The sequence below is a fragment of the Elephas maximus genome, chromosome 5 (genome assembly GCF_024166365.1).
Source record: "Elephas maximus indicus isolate mEleMax1 chromosome 5, mEleMax1 primary haplotype, whole genome shotgun sequence".
Lineage (NCBI taxonomy): Eukaryota > Metazoa > Chordata > Mammalia > Proboscidea > Elephantidae > Elephas > Elephas maximus.
This window is the reverse complement of record NC_064823.1, coordinates 92,218,433-92,232,065: the sequence shown is the minus strand read 5'-3', so window position 1 is coordinate 92,232,065 and position 13,633 is coordinate 92,218,433.

Below are 13,633 nucleotides of genomic sequence, written 5' to 3'. Positions count from 1 at the left end.
TTGTCATATAATTAAGGATCTCAGAGAACTTATGTCTAGAAACATAGATCATCTAAAGTTTCTCTAAAATTTTAAGGTGCATGACTGATTTTAATTTGAATTAATCACCCTCAATAAAAAGTTTCAACATGGTTTCTTCCTTTTTTCCTCCCCTCTCCATTTGATTGTCTTTCAGTATTTGATGATGACACAGTTACACCCTCTCCGATGGTTTACTGACCTCTGATTTTCCATTTCAGAGGCAGATGTACACATATAAGGGTAACAAGTACAATATTCTCCAAATTAGCATCATGTCTAATTTCATCGCCAACAGGATCATTTATATACACTGGATTACTTCCAGGCATCTTGCTCTTATGCCGATTCCAAAATTATACGTTTAATGCCTGTTCCGCAGCCATTGTTATAATTCATGGTAACTGCGTTAGTTTATTGCTGCTGTAACTGGTTATCACAAACATAGTAGTTTAAAAAAAAAAACAAATTTATCATTTTACGGCTCTGGAGGTCAGAAGTCTACAGTGTGTCTTAACCAAAACAAAACAAACCTGTTGCTGTCAAGTCAATTCCAACTCATAGCGACCCTATAGAACAGGGTAGAACTGCCTCATAGGGTTTCAAAGGAGCGGCTGGTGGATTCAAGCTGCCAACCTTTTGGTTAGCAGCCAAGTTCTTAACCACTGTGCCACCAGGGCTCCACATTGTATCTTAGTGGGCTAAAAACCAAGATTACTGCCAGAGCTGCATTCCTTTTGAAAGCAGGATCTGTTTCCTTGTCTTTTCCAACTTCTAGAAACCACCTCAATTCCTTGACTGTAGTCCCCCTCTCCATGCTCAAAGCCTAGAGCACAGCATCTTCAAATCTCTCTCCAACTCTAGCCTTATTCTCCTGATTTCCTCTTTCACTTACAAGGACCCTTGTGATTACATCGGGCCCACCTAGATAATTCAGGATAATCTCCCCATTTCAAGATCCTTCATTTAAATCATATCTGCAGAATTCTTTTTGTGATGTAAGATAATATATTCATAGGTTCTAAGAATTAGGACATTGACCTTTTTGGGGGGGTCATTATTCTGTCTACAACAATAACAAAGGAAATTTGATGACAGAATCTGACTGAATTATTTCCATTATTTAAAGTGAGACTATTTTGGGCAAGTTGTATCATTGTGTTCTTTAGTAAGAGCACTGCTTCCTATTAGCCCAGTCACTGCAAATAGTTAACCATCTTCCTGGAAGATTTTAATTTATTCCCCAGACAATAACATCAACCATAGAGAGAACATGGCTTCGTATGGTTCTTAAAATATGAAACCCTGACCCAGCAAACCTAAATTCTGTTTTTCAAAAGTCAAAGGCATGCCTCAGAACATTACTCTGAGGTCTCAGGACAGAAGCCATTACTCAAAGGTCTCAGGACAGAAGCTAAAGTCTTACATTGTAATTTTATGCACTAGCCACAGAATTGGTAGTAACCTCTATAGAAGAAAAATACCAGGGTTCTAGGAGAACAAAGATGATCACTTTGCTTTCCACATTTAGGAAGGTAAATGAATCTATGCTGGCCTTAGGAGCAGATGGCGGATTCGAACTGCCAACCTTTTGGTTAGCAGCCAAATGCTTAACCACTATGCTACCAGGGCTCCTAAAGACCTACAGACAGAAGATTCTAACTTTTCTGAAATGAACATTTGTTATCTGTGTGTGTGTCTAGTTAGCTTGTTTAAAAGATTTCCAGAGGAGAAGGAATAATTTTCCTTAGTAACTTTTTCAAATAGGAAATAGCTTTGACTTTCCTTGTACTGACTAATCTCTATGTGGCTGTCAGAGGATACTATTTAAGCGGAAGTCAAGAAAAAGAGATCAGAAACTCATCTTGCTCTTTAACAGAGTTGCAATAGAAAACAAGAAGAAAATACCAGATCAGTTCTTACCAGTGTCTTCTTCCTAATACTGGAGGAAAAATCTCAATGCAGAAGGTGTTTCAGCTCCTTTTACCAATTTTTTTTTTCAAGTGTACAAAATCTAACAAAACTGTTTTAAATGTACACATGATATGGTCAATGAGATGGACATAGACATAACACTTGTTCTAAATACCCAGTTGTCTGTATTCTTAGGCTCAGAGACAAGGCATAGTGTATGGCTGAGAGTGGGACTCTGAGCTTCTAAAACTGTTCCACTACATGCCTACCAATTGCATGACCACAGGCAAGTGACTTGACCTTTCTCAACTTGTCTCTGTCTTACAGGGTGGTTGTGAAGTACTTAGTGCTGAACCTAGCACCTAGGAAGAATTCAATAAATATTAGCCATTATTATCGTCATTCTTATCTAATGTGACTCTGGAGTCCCTGGGTGGTACAAATGGTTAACGTGGTTGGCTGCTACTGAGAAGTTGGCAGTCAGAGTCACTCAAAGGCACCTCGGAAGAAAACCCTAGCAATCTACTTCTAGAAAATCAGCCATTGAAAACCCGGTGGAGCACAGTTCTACTCTCAGACACATGGGGTTGCCACGAGTTAGAGTTGACTCAACAGCCACTGGTACCCGGTAAAAGTTACTCCAGAACCGGTGAAGGGACATTTCAAAAATAAATGTCCATCTAAACCCCAAATCAACCTGACACATGGAAGAAAGTTAAAGGAATGCATATGAATTTGTGACTAATTAGTTAATTTTTTTTTAAATGGTTTACTTCTTCTAGCATGTGCTTTAGGTGAAATTTTACAGCTCAAGTTAATTTCTCATTCAAAAACTTATGCACATAGTGTTTTGTGACATTGGTTGCAAACCCCACAATGTGACAGCATGCTTCCACTTTCCACCCCAGGTTTCCTGTGTCCATTCGTCCAGTTCCTGTCCCTTCCTGCTTTCTCATCCTACTTTTGGACACAAGTTGCCCATTTGGTCTTATTCATCTGATGGAATTAAGAAGCATGTTCCTCATGCGCATTATTTTTTGTTTTATTAATTACCAATATTTTAAGTCCTATTTTAGTACTGCAGAGTCTCTTCCTCTTGACTTATTCTTCTCATTAAGAAATCTACTGAGAAGAAATGTCTTCAGAGATTTCCTTGCTTTGATGCCCTGAGCAGAAAGACTATAGAAGCATAAAAAAACTGAGAGGTAGGACTTCAATCTCTTTCCCAATGAAAAGCTGCCTGCTTCATTATTATTAATGAATTAATCATTTAAAATCACTAGGATCACAAAAAAACAAACACCACCTACTGGAGATATGTTAATTACACACAGAAAATCAAGCAGAATCGGGTTCTTATTGACTTACCATCAGGTGTGGTCTCATAGAAAAATTAATCCAAATGCAGCAAAACTGTAGAATAAAGGCCTTCCACTACTAGGTTCAAACCCATCCAGGGGCACCTCAGAAGACAGGCCTGGCAACATGTTTCCAAAAGATCATAGCCTTGAAAGCCCTATAGAGCAGTTCTACTCTGCAGACATGGGGTAGCCATGAGTTAAAATCAACTCAACAGCAAATGACAAGAACAATAAACACAGTTACACAAAGTGAGGAGAGGAGAGAGGTAGGGAAGCAGGCAGGAAAAAAAAAACAAAAACCCATTGCTCTCGAGTCGGTGTCAACTCAACACGACCATATAGGACAGAGCAGAACTTCTCCACAGGGTTTCCAAGGAGCAGCTGTTGGATTCAAACTGTCTACCCTTTCAGTTAGCAGCTGAGATCTTAACCACTGTGCCACCAGGGCTCCAGGAGGGGGAAGGGAGAGGGAAAAAAAAAAAAAGGAGGTAGGAAGGAAGGAAAGCAAAGAAGGGAGAAAGGAGGGAGGAAGGACCGGCTAACCCTTGTTCTCCAGAGACAGAGGATGAAGCATGGTTATTCTTGCTCTTTTCTGCTATTCCAAACATCACCATGTACAGCATCCCCTTTCCCACTCCACCACACAGGCAGACAGACAGACACACATACACACATTTCGATTCAGACACAGGTTGGCGTTAAATTTTTTGGGATCATCCAGAAATTGATCTTGAAAGGGTGAACCATCACTCAATAAGGTAATCAACTTTCTGCCTTTGAACTTGAATTGCTCTAGCAAAAATAACTTCTTCTATAGGCAAAGAAAGGAACCCTGGTGGCCCAGCAGTTAAGTGCTTGGCTGCTAATCGAAAGGTTAGAGATTCAAACCCACCCAGCAGCTCCATAGGAGAGAGTCCTGGCGATCTGCTTCTGTAGAAATTACAGCCCAGAAAACTCTATGGGGCAGTTCTACTGTGTCGCATGTTGTCGCCGTGAGTTGAAAAAAAGCAACTCAACAGCACCTACAACAACAAATAAAGATCCAAGTTCACCTCTCCAGAAAGCAGTTCCTGTCTTAACAATAGCCCATTCATACAATGGGCTGTCATCAGGCTCATCCTACTCTCTACTTTCTGGAACATAAAAGTAGTCCAGAAAATAATTATCTGCTCATAGAGAGCCTACTGGTTTGTAACAGAGGGTAGAAAGAAGCTACAAAAGGGCAGAGGCAGTTTTAGTGACTCACACCCAGTGGACTAACACCCAGATAAGGTTAACCTGCCTAAGCAGTGTTCATCTGCCCAGTATCACTACTAAACCTGCCTATTTGTTTGTAGCCTTGCCTTGTTCCTTTGCCTAAAATCCTATAAATTGGATATTCATTTGGGTTATAGAGCATTCTTCTTAGCAATGCAAATGCTTCCCAAGAAGTATTTTGAATTCACTCAGTCAGTCGCTTTCCTCCTAACTCCTGGAAAGCAGTTGAATTAAAGAGAGCCTTTTTTTTTTTTTTTTTTTAATTCTGGAGAAAATATGAAGACAATATAGGAACATTGAGAGCATTTTTTCATGTATGCATCCATTCATTCATTCAAATGTATTGAATGCTTCTAGGTGCCAGGCCCTGTTCCAGGCACCGGAGCAAGTACTGGGTAAAGGTGGTCGTAACAGGGAATAAGTGTGTTAGTGCACCACAGGAAAGATCTTAGGGAAGAATGAGAGCAACGGAAGCTTAAAATTCCTGGGAGATCAAAAATCTGTTAAATTGAGGGGAGGGAAGGAAATGGAAGTATGACAAAAATTTTATTTGAAAAGTTTGCCTCATGCTTCCCTACGTCAAGGAAAGAGAGAAAAATATTTTTTTTTTTTCCATGAATAACCCACTGTTTCCAAGACACAAAACATAAAAGAAATATTATTAAAATTCACCCATCTTTTGGGTTTAATAAGAGACTTACTTTTGATTGTATGCCCTTTCAAGGTGTTTAAATTTTTTACTTACTTTCATTAAAAAGAAAAAAAAAACTCTAAGGTTGTACTGACAGTCCCTGGGTAGTGCAAATGGTTAACACATCGGGCTGCTAACCAAAAAGTTGGAAGTTTGAGTCCACCCAAAGGTGCCTCTGAAGGAAGGCCTGGCTACCTATTTCTAAAAAATCAATCATTGAAAACCCTATGGAGCACAGTTCTACCGTGGCACACATGGGGTAGCCGTGAGTCGGAATTGACTCAGCAGCAACTGGTTTGGTTTTTTGGTTTTTCTTGGAGCAATTTAGCTCTAATAGCTTTAATAGACAGAACCTCTGATATGCTCCTCTGGCAAGGGAGGAAAACAACTGACCCTCAGGACCAAAACCCAAACCAAACCCATTGCCGTCGAGTCAATTCCAACTCATAGCAACCCTATAGGGCAGGGTAGAACAGCACCATAGAGTTTCCAAGGACCACCTGGTGGATTCTAACTGCCGACGTTTTGGTTAGCAGCCGTAGCACTTAACCACTGTGTCACCAGGGTTTCCTATCCTCAAGAATCATTGATTTAAAGTTTTTAAGGCAGTATGGCCACTGGGTATATTTTTGCTTCACTGCCTTATGGAAACCTTTGATATTATTTAAAGAAACCCTCCACCTGTGTTCTGGACACCAACTACCTCTCAGAGAAATTTCTTATTTGCCAAAACTCCTTGAAGTTCTGTCTGAACTCACTTCACTGTCTCTGCTCTTCAATTCCTACTCAGGCATGTTATCTGACTTCTGACCCCCCAGCCATCTTGAAGTTAAATTCTTGTCTTCTCTTCCAGGGCCATCCCCCCTTTTCTTGAACCTTCTGTTACTCTCTCCTCATTTTTTTTTTTTTTCCTGGCTACTCTTTCATAGCTTCCTAGCAGATTTCTCTTCCTCTACCTGTCTTTAAATACTAGGATAATTCAGGATTGTGTCCCAGGTCCCCTCTCCTCTTCCCAATTTTCACTTCATACTCCTTCCTGTTTGATTTCTCCTACTCCTGTGGTGGATCTCACTCTGGGCTGGGGTAGCTCCATCCCAGGTCTCTCTCCTGAACTCTTGGCCTTTTATTCAATTGTCAACTGTCCTTTGAATGTCCCAATGGCACTTCAATTTCAGTATGTCCAAACCTAAGCTACTTGTCTCCACTACCCCTCTCTCCATGAAACCACGGTCTGCTCTGACATTCCCCATATCAAAAATATTCACCCGGCTGCCCTACATCCAACAAATCACCAAGCCTTGAATTTCCTAATTACTTTTGACTCTGTTTACTTCTTTCCATCGTCAATATCTTACTTAGTTCAGCCAGTTAATGATGGTAATTAAGAGTATAAGCTCAGAAGTCAAACTGCCTAAGTTCAAATTTCAGTTCCACCACTAACTGTGACACTAGGCACGTTTCTTAACCTCTCCATATATCAGTTTTCTCATCTCTAATATGGGGATAGTAACAGCCTCCCTCTCATAATCATAGGGTTATATGGGTTTTTATATATATAAAGTACTCAGAACAGTGTCTGACACATATTAAGTACTAGCTAAGTGTCAACCATCCTTTTCGCCTGCAGAGATTATTGCAATAACCTCTTAATTTCATCTCCCTAAATAATTATTCTTTCCTCTCCAACACTAACCTGACGGTGCCATTTCTTTTTAACATTCCAGTGGCTTTCAGTTCTCTTAGGATAAGATTCTAATTTCTTAACCAGTTGCCATGGAGCAGATTCTGACTCAAGGCGACCCCATGTGTGCAGAATAGAGCTGTGTTTCACAAGATTTTCAAGGCTGTGACCTTTCAGAAGCAGATCACCAGGCTGCCTCTCCAGGTACCTCTGGGTGGGTTCAAACTGCCAATCTTTTGGTTAACAGCCAAGCACTTAACCATTTGTGCCACACAGGAACTCCTAATTCCTTAAAAAAGAAAAAAAAAAAATCTTAGCACGGTTTAAAAGGCCCTTTATAGTCTGACACTCTGTAGCTTCCCTCTGTCTGTCCTCTGTTCTCTTCCCATCATTTTGGCCCTGTTCAGATTCCTAAAGCACCCTATACCTTCCAAGGCATGACATTTAACACTATGTGCTGTCCACTTGTCTTCTCTCTGCCCCTCATTACATTTAACCAGGAGTTGAATGCAAATCCAAATTGTTTAAGAAATGTCTCTGCAATAACGTAGTGCTTGCTCCCTATTGTATTTTGCATTTCAACAGTATTGATTCCCAACTGCTTCCCTGATGGTCCTCCTGTGTTGATGTGCCGGGCAGAATCCTTGCCTTCTGCATTCAGACCTTCTACTTACGCTGTGATACTCTCTGAGGATATTGTTTGCATTTTGAGTGACGGATCTTGGACTCTTGGCTCTTACATTCTACAGCTCAAACGAAAGATCGCTTCCTATTTTCCATTTAGAAACAATTCTAAGAATAGAGTGCCCTTGCTTTAGCAAGCTCTGGAATAGCCATTATTCTAACCTGATCAGTCTGAAGGTATTGTGTGCATATGTGGCAGATGGAAGAGATATTTTAGCTAGAATCTCCAAGTCATTACCCTTTTTCTCTGAGCCCCAACGTGTCGAGGAAACTCTGGAATCAAATTTCTAGCAGTAAATGCCCTCCCAGGTTTCCATCAGTATTGAGATGACAGGGAAATTGTTTGGTCAGGCTGTTTGACAGCACCATTCTTCTTCCACCTTCCACTCTTTAGGCTACTTATTGTGCTTTGGTGGATTCGCCTCCCCTTTCATATCTCTATATTTTCCTTCGTTGCCTTTCTCTTCTGCCACTGGCTTCTCCTAATGTTTGGTGTTTCAGTGCAATGATCAAACTTCTAGTAATGTTCATTCAAAGTAATACTTGTATGTAGCCTTAAAATTTCCAAAGCTCTTTCATATGCCTTATCTCAATTATTATAAGAGGAAAACACTGCAGTGGTCAGTAGGCTCTAGAGCCTGGGTCTGCTATTTATTAGCTGTGTGACCTTAAGTTCTAAACCCATTCCATGTTCAAAGCAATAGCTAAACCCTCTATTTTAACTCACATCCCGTTAGTAAGACAGTCTTGCATTCGTATTGTAGCTTGTGGAAAAGACTAGGTCCTAGAACCCTAATTCTTTAAAGGCTCAAAATCAGAAGTTTTCTTTAAAGGCTCTTCCTTCTTACGTCACCACGCCCAATTCCTCACTGAGGCCTAGTGGATCTTCTTTATTATGCTTCCTTCTTCTTCCAGTCCTACTATCACCACATTACATAAGATCATCATCAGTTCACACCATCAGCAGGTCTCCCAGTCTTTCCCATTTCCTCTTCTGATTTCGACATCGCACTGCCAAGATAGTTGGTGACTCAAAGAAATGTAGATGAGAAGGCGGCATTGTACACTCATGAGAAAACTAGTAGTGTAAGACAAAAAAAAAAAAAAAGGCAGTGCAGTGAGAAATCAGAAGAGGAATAATCATTTCCAGCTGAGGCAGTGGAGGACAGCATCATGGAAGACATGATTGATATAAGCCCTAGATTTATTCATTCATTCATTCATAAATATTCATCCAACAAATTTTTATTGAGCATCCACTTTGAGCCAGACATTTTTCTGGGCACTAGGAATACTGATGGCACCTAAAAACGACAAAGAGAAATAAAAAACAAAAAAAAAAAATAGACTCCCAAACAGTATGGAGCTCACATTCTACTAGGAGGGAGCAGACAATAAATAAGTAAATTATATGGTGTATTAGAAGATGATGCAGGTAATGAAGAAAAATAAAGTAGGGAAGGGGCTAGGAAATGAGGGGTGTGATGTCAAGTAGCATGATTGATGAAGGATTCACTGAGGGTAGACATTTAATCAAAGATTTAAAGTATGGCTCAGCAAATTATGGCCCACAGGCCAAATCCAGCCCACGGCTTGTTTCCATATTGTTCATAAGCTGTTTTTCACATTTTAAAAGAATAAAAAAATCAAAAGAAGAATATCTTATGACACATGAAAATTTTTTGAAATTCTAATTTTTGTGTCAATAAATAAAGTTTTACTGTAACACAGCCATGCTCATTTATTTAAGTACTGTCTTCAGCTGCTTTTGCCCTACAACGGCAAAGTTGAGCAGTTATGACAGAGACCTTAACATTGCAAACTCCAAAATATTTACTATCTGACCTTTTACAGAAAGGTTTGCTGACCCTAAGTTAAAGGAAGCGAGGAGCAGTCTGCGTGAGCTTCTGAGTATGCAGTAAGAGGCAGAAAGAGCAGTGATACCAATAGTCTGAGGTGAGAATGTACCTGGCGTGTTCAAAACCCAGCAATGATGCCACAAGGGAGAAGTAATGGGAGGTGAGGTCAGAGAAATAACTGACAGACAGATCAAGAGGGACCTCACTGGACACTTCAAATACTTTGGCAGTTATTCTGGGTGAGAAAGGAAACCACTGGAGGATTTTGATCAGAGGAATAACATGATCCATCTTCCACTTTAAAAGGAACACTCTGGGTTGTGTGTTGAGCAGAGGCTATAGGGATTAAAAGTGAAAATAGGAAAACTGGTTATGAAGTTAATACAATAATTCTCACAAGAGATGACACTTCCTTGAACAAGAGGGGTAACAGTGGAAGTAGTGGGAGGCAGTTAGAGTTTAGTAAAGTTGGCAGGAAAAGAGTCAAGGATAATGCCAGAAGGTCTGGCATGAGCAAATGGAGGGTGTGTTGCTATTTACTGAGATGGGGAAGAATGTGGGTAGAACAGGTTTTAGGAAAAAGATGGTTCAATTGCATGCATGCTAATTTTGAGATGCTTACTAAAAACTCCAGGGGAGATGTTAAGGCAGTAGTTGGATATGTGAGTCTAGAAGTTCAGGGGAAAGGTTCAGATTGGAAATAAAAATTTGGGAGTAGTCAGCATACAGATGGTATTTAAAGTTATGAAACTAGATGAGTGAGAGTAGGCAAAGGATGGAAAAATTCAAGGGCTGATCCTCGCATAACTCAAATATTAAAAGGTTAGGGAGAAATAAAACCTTGTGTTTACGGTCAACTGATTTTCGAGAGGGAAGCCAAGACCAGTCAATGGGGAAAGAAGAGTCTTTTCAACAACTGATGCTGGAGCAAATGGATAGCCACATAGAAAAGAATGAATGTGGACCCTTGCCTCACACCATATACAAAAATTAACTTAAAATGGATCAAAGACCTACATGTAAGAGCTAAAACTATGAAAATGTTAGAAGAAAACATAGAAGTAAATCTTCATAACCTTAGATTTGGAAAAGGTTCTTAGATATGACACAAAAAAACAAGGAACAAAAGAAAAAACAGATAATTTGGATTTCATCAAAATTAAAAATTTTTATGCTGCAAATGATGCTTTCCAGAAAGTGAAAAGACAGGACAACCCACAGAAGTATTTGCAAATCATTTATCTAATAAGGGACTTATATCCAGAATGTATAAAGTACTGTTACAACTGAGTAATAAAAAGACAACCCAATTTAAAAATGAACAAAGGATCTGAGTAAACATTTCTTCAAAGAAAATGTACAAGTAGCCAATAAACACGTGAAAAGATGCTTGACATCATTAACTATCAGGGACATGTGAGTCAAAACCTCAATAAGATACCACTTTTCACCCACTAGGATGGCTAGACGGAGCCCTGGTGGTACAGTGGTTAAGTGCTCTACTGCTAACCGAAAGGTCAGCAGTTTAAACCCACCAGAAAATGTGGCGCCTGCTCCTATAGATTACAGCCTTGGAAACCCTATAGGGCAGTTCTACTGTGTCCTATAGAGTCACTGTGAGCCAATGGCAACAGGTTAGGATGGCTAGAATAAAAAAATCAGGCAATAACAAGTGTTTCCAAGAATATGGAGAAATTGAAATTCTCATACACTGCTGGTGGGAATGTAAAATGGCATAGTCCCTTTGGAAAACAGCCAGGTGGTTCTTAAAATGATTAAACGCTCCTAGGTATATACTCAAGAGAAATGAAAACGCATACCCACACAAAAATTAGTACACAAATGCTTATAGCAGCATTGTTCATAATAGTTAAAAGATGGAAACAACCCAAAAGTTCATCAATGGAAAATGAATAAACAAAATGAAGTATACACATACAATTGAATATTCTTCAGCCCTAAAAAGGAGTGAAATACTAATACGTGCTACAACATGGATGAACCTTGAAAATATTATGTTAAGTGAAAGAAGCCAGTCATAAAAGACCACATTATATGATTTCATTCATGTGAAATGTCTAAAACCAAACCCGTTGCCATCAAGTCGCTTCTGACTCATAGCAACCCTAAAGAACACAGTAGAACTGTCCCATAGGGTTTCCAAAGAGCTGCTGGTGGATTCGAACTGCTGACCTTTGGTTCAGCAGGGATAGCCCTTAACCACTGTGCCACCAAAATGTCTAGAATAGGGAAGTCTATAGAGATAGAAAGTAATTACTGGTTACTTAGGGCTAGGAAGTGTGGAGGGAAGGGTAGGATAACTAAAAGGTACATGGCTTCTTTTTGAGGTGATATAAATACTATAAAATGACTGTGGTGCTGGTTGCATGTACCTGTGAGTATCCTAAAAATCATTAAAGTGTACACTTTAAATGGGTGAATTTATGGTATATAAATTCCATTTCAATAAAAATGTTTTTAAAGAAGAGAGCAATCAAGGAAAAAAACAGGAGATTGTGGCACTGGAAGCCAAGTGAAGAAAGGAATTCAAGAAGAAGGAAGTAATCAATCACTTAAGTCTCGAAAGATGCATTGATTACAGCATTTAGCAACATGAAGGTTTTTGATGACCTTGTCAAATACAGTTCGGATGGAATGATAGAAGAAAAACTAATTGGTGTTAAATTAATAGAGAATGTGTATACATATATGGGTATATGTGCATGTATATATGTATGTGTGTATGCATGTACATACATACATGTACATGTACATAGCGATCTGTTTTTTTCCATCATCTTTATCTCCAAAATGGATCCTGGAGGACTTCTCTCTCTGTAGATAAATTGATAAGTCTCTATCTATATATAGATAGAGGCATATCAATACATAAAACACATACATGTATATGTATATGTATATGTATATGTATATGTATATGTATATGTATATGTATATGTATATGTATATGTATATGTATATGTATATGTATATGTATATGTATATGTATATGTATATGTATATGTATATGTATATGTATATGTATATGTATATGTATATGTATATGTATATGTATATGTATATGTATATGTATATGTATATGTATATGTATATGTATATGTATATGTATATGTATATATGTGCATACAAACGTGTATATGTATGTGGGTATATATAATATCTATTCACAATAGATGTATTTATTACATGCCAAACATATCTAAAATGCATGCATATATGAATATACATGTATTAGGTGCACATGTGCATGTGGATATGAAGGGCTCCCTCTCTCTGTGGATGTGGACGAGAACGTGAATGTGAAGAGAGATAGAGAGAGAAGTCCTTTCAGAATCTATTTCAGAGACAAGGGTGATGCTCAAAAAATATATATTTTTATTAAAAATTTATTGACCAAATAAAGGAGTCTCTTGGTCTGTCAACAGGTACTTAATGCCTATTATGTATCCAGTGGAGCCCTGGTGGTACAGCAGGTAAGAGCTTGGCTGCTAGCCAAAAAGGTCAGTGGTTCAAATCCACCAGGCACTCCTTGGAAACCCTATGGGGCAGTTCTACTCTGTCCTATAGGTTTGCTATAAGTCAGAATCGACTCTATGGCTATGGGTTTGTTTCGCTTTGTTCATTTGTTTGTTTTTGGTTTATGTATCCCGTGCTGTTCTAGGCTGGGAATTCAGAGGTAGGAAGGACAGTCACAGCCTTGCTCTAGCCCCTGAGATGATCTGCAGAAATCTCCAAAGAGTGGGATGTTCTATTCCCTCAGTTGAGCTACAGTAGTGGTTCTCAACCAGGGGAGATTTTGTCTCTCAGGAGACATTTGCCAATGTCTGGAGGCATTTTTATTGTCATGACTAGGAAGGTGCTACTGGCATCTGGAGGCCAGGGAAGCTGCTAAACATCTTACAGTGGATGGGACAGTCTCCCACAACAAAGAAGTATCCAAACCAAAACACCAGTGATAGGTTGAGAAACCAGAACTTCAGGACATAAGAGGGGGAGCCATACCATCTGAGTTTACTATTACATACTGCTATCAACATATAATACTGCTTAACCACATTACTGCGTTAATTTAAACAATTCAAAAAATGCATACTTAAAGGAGGATAGTGAGTAGACTGGACAGAAGAAAAGCAAAAAGATATGTGTT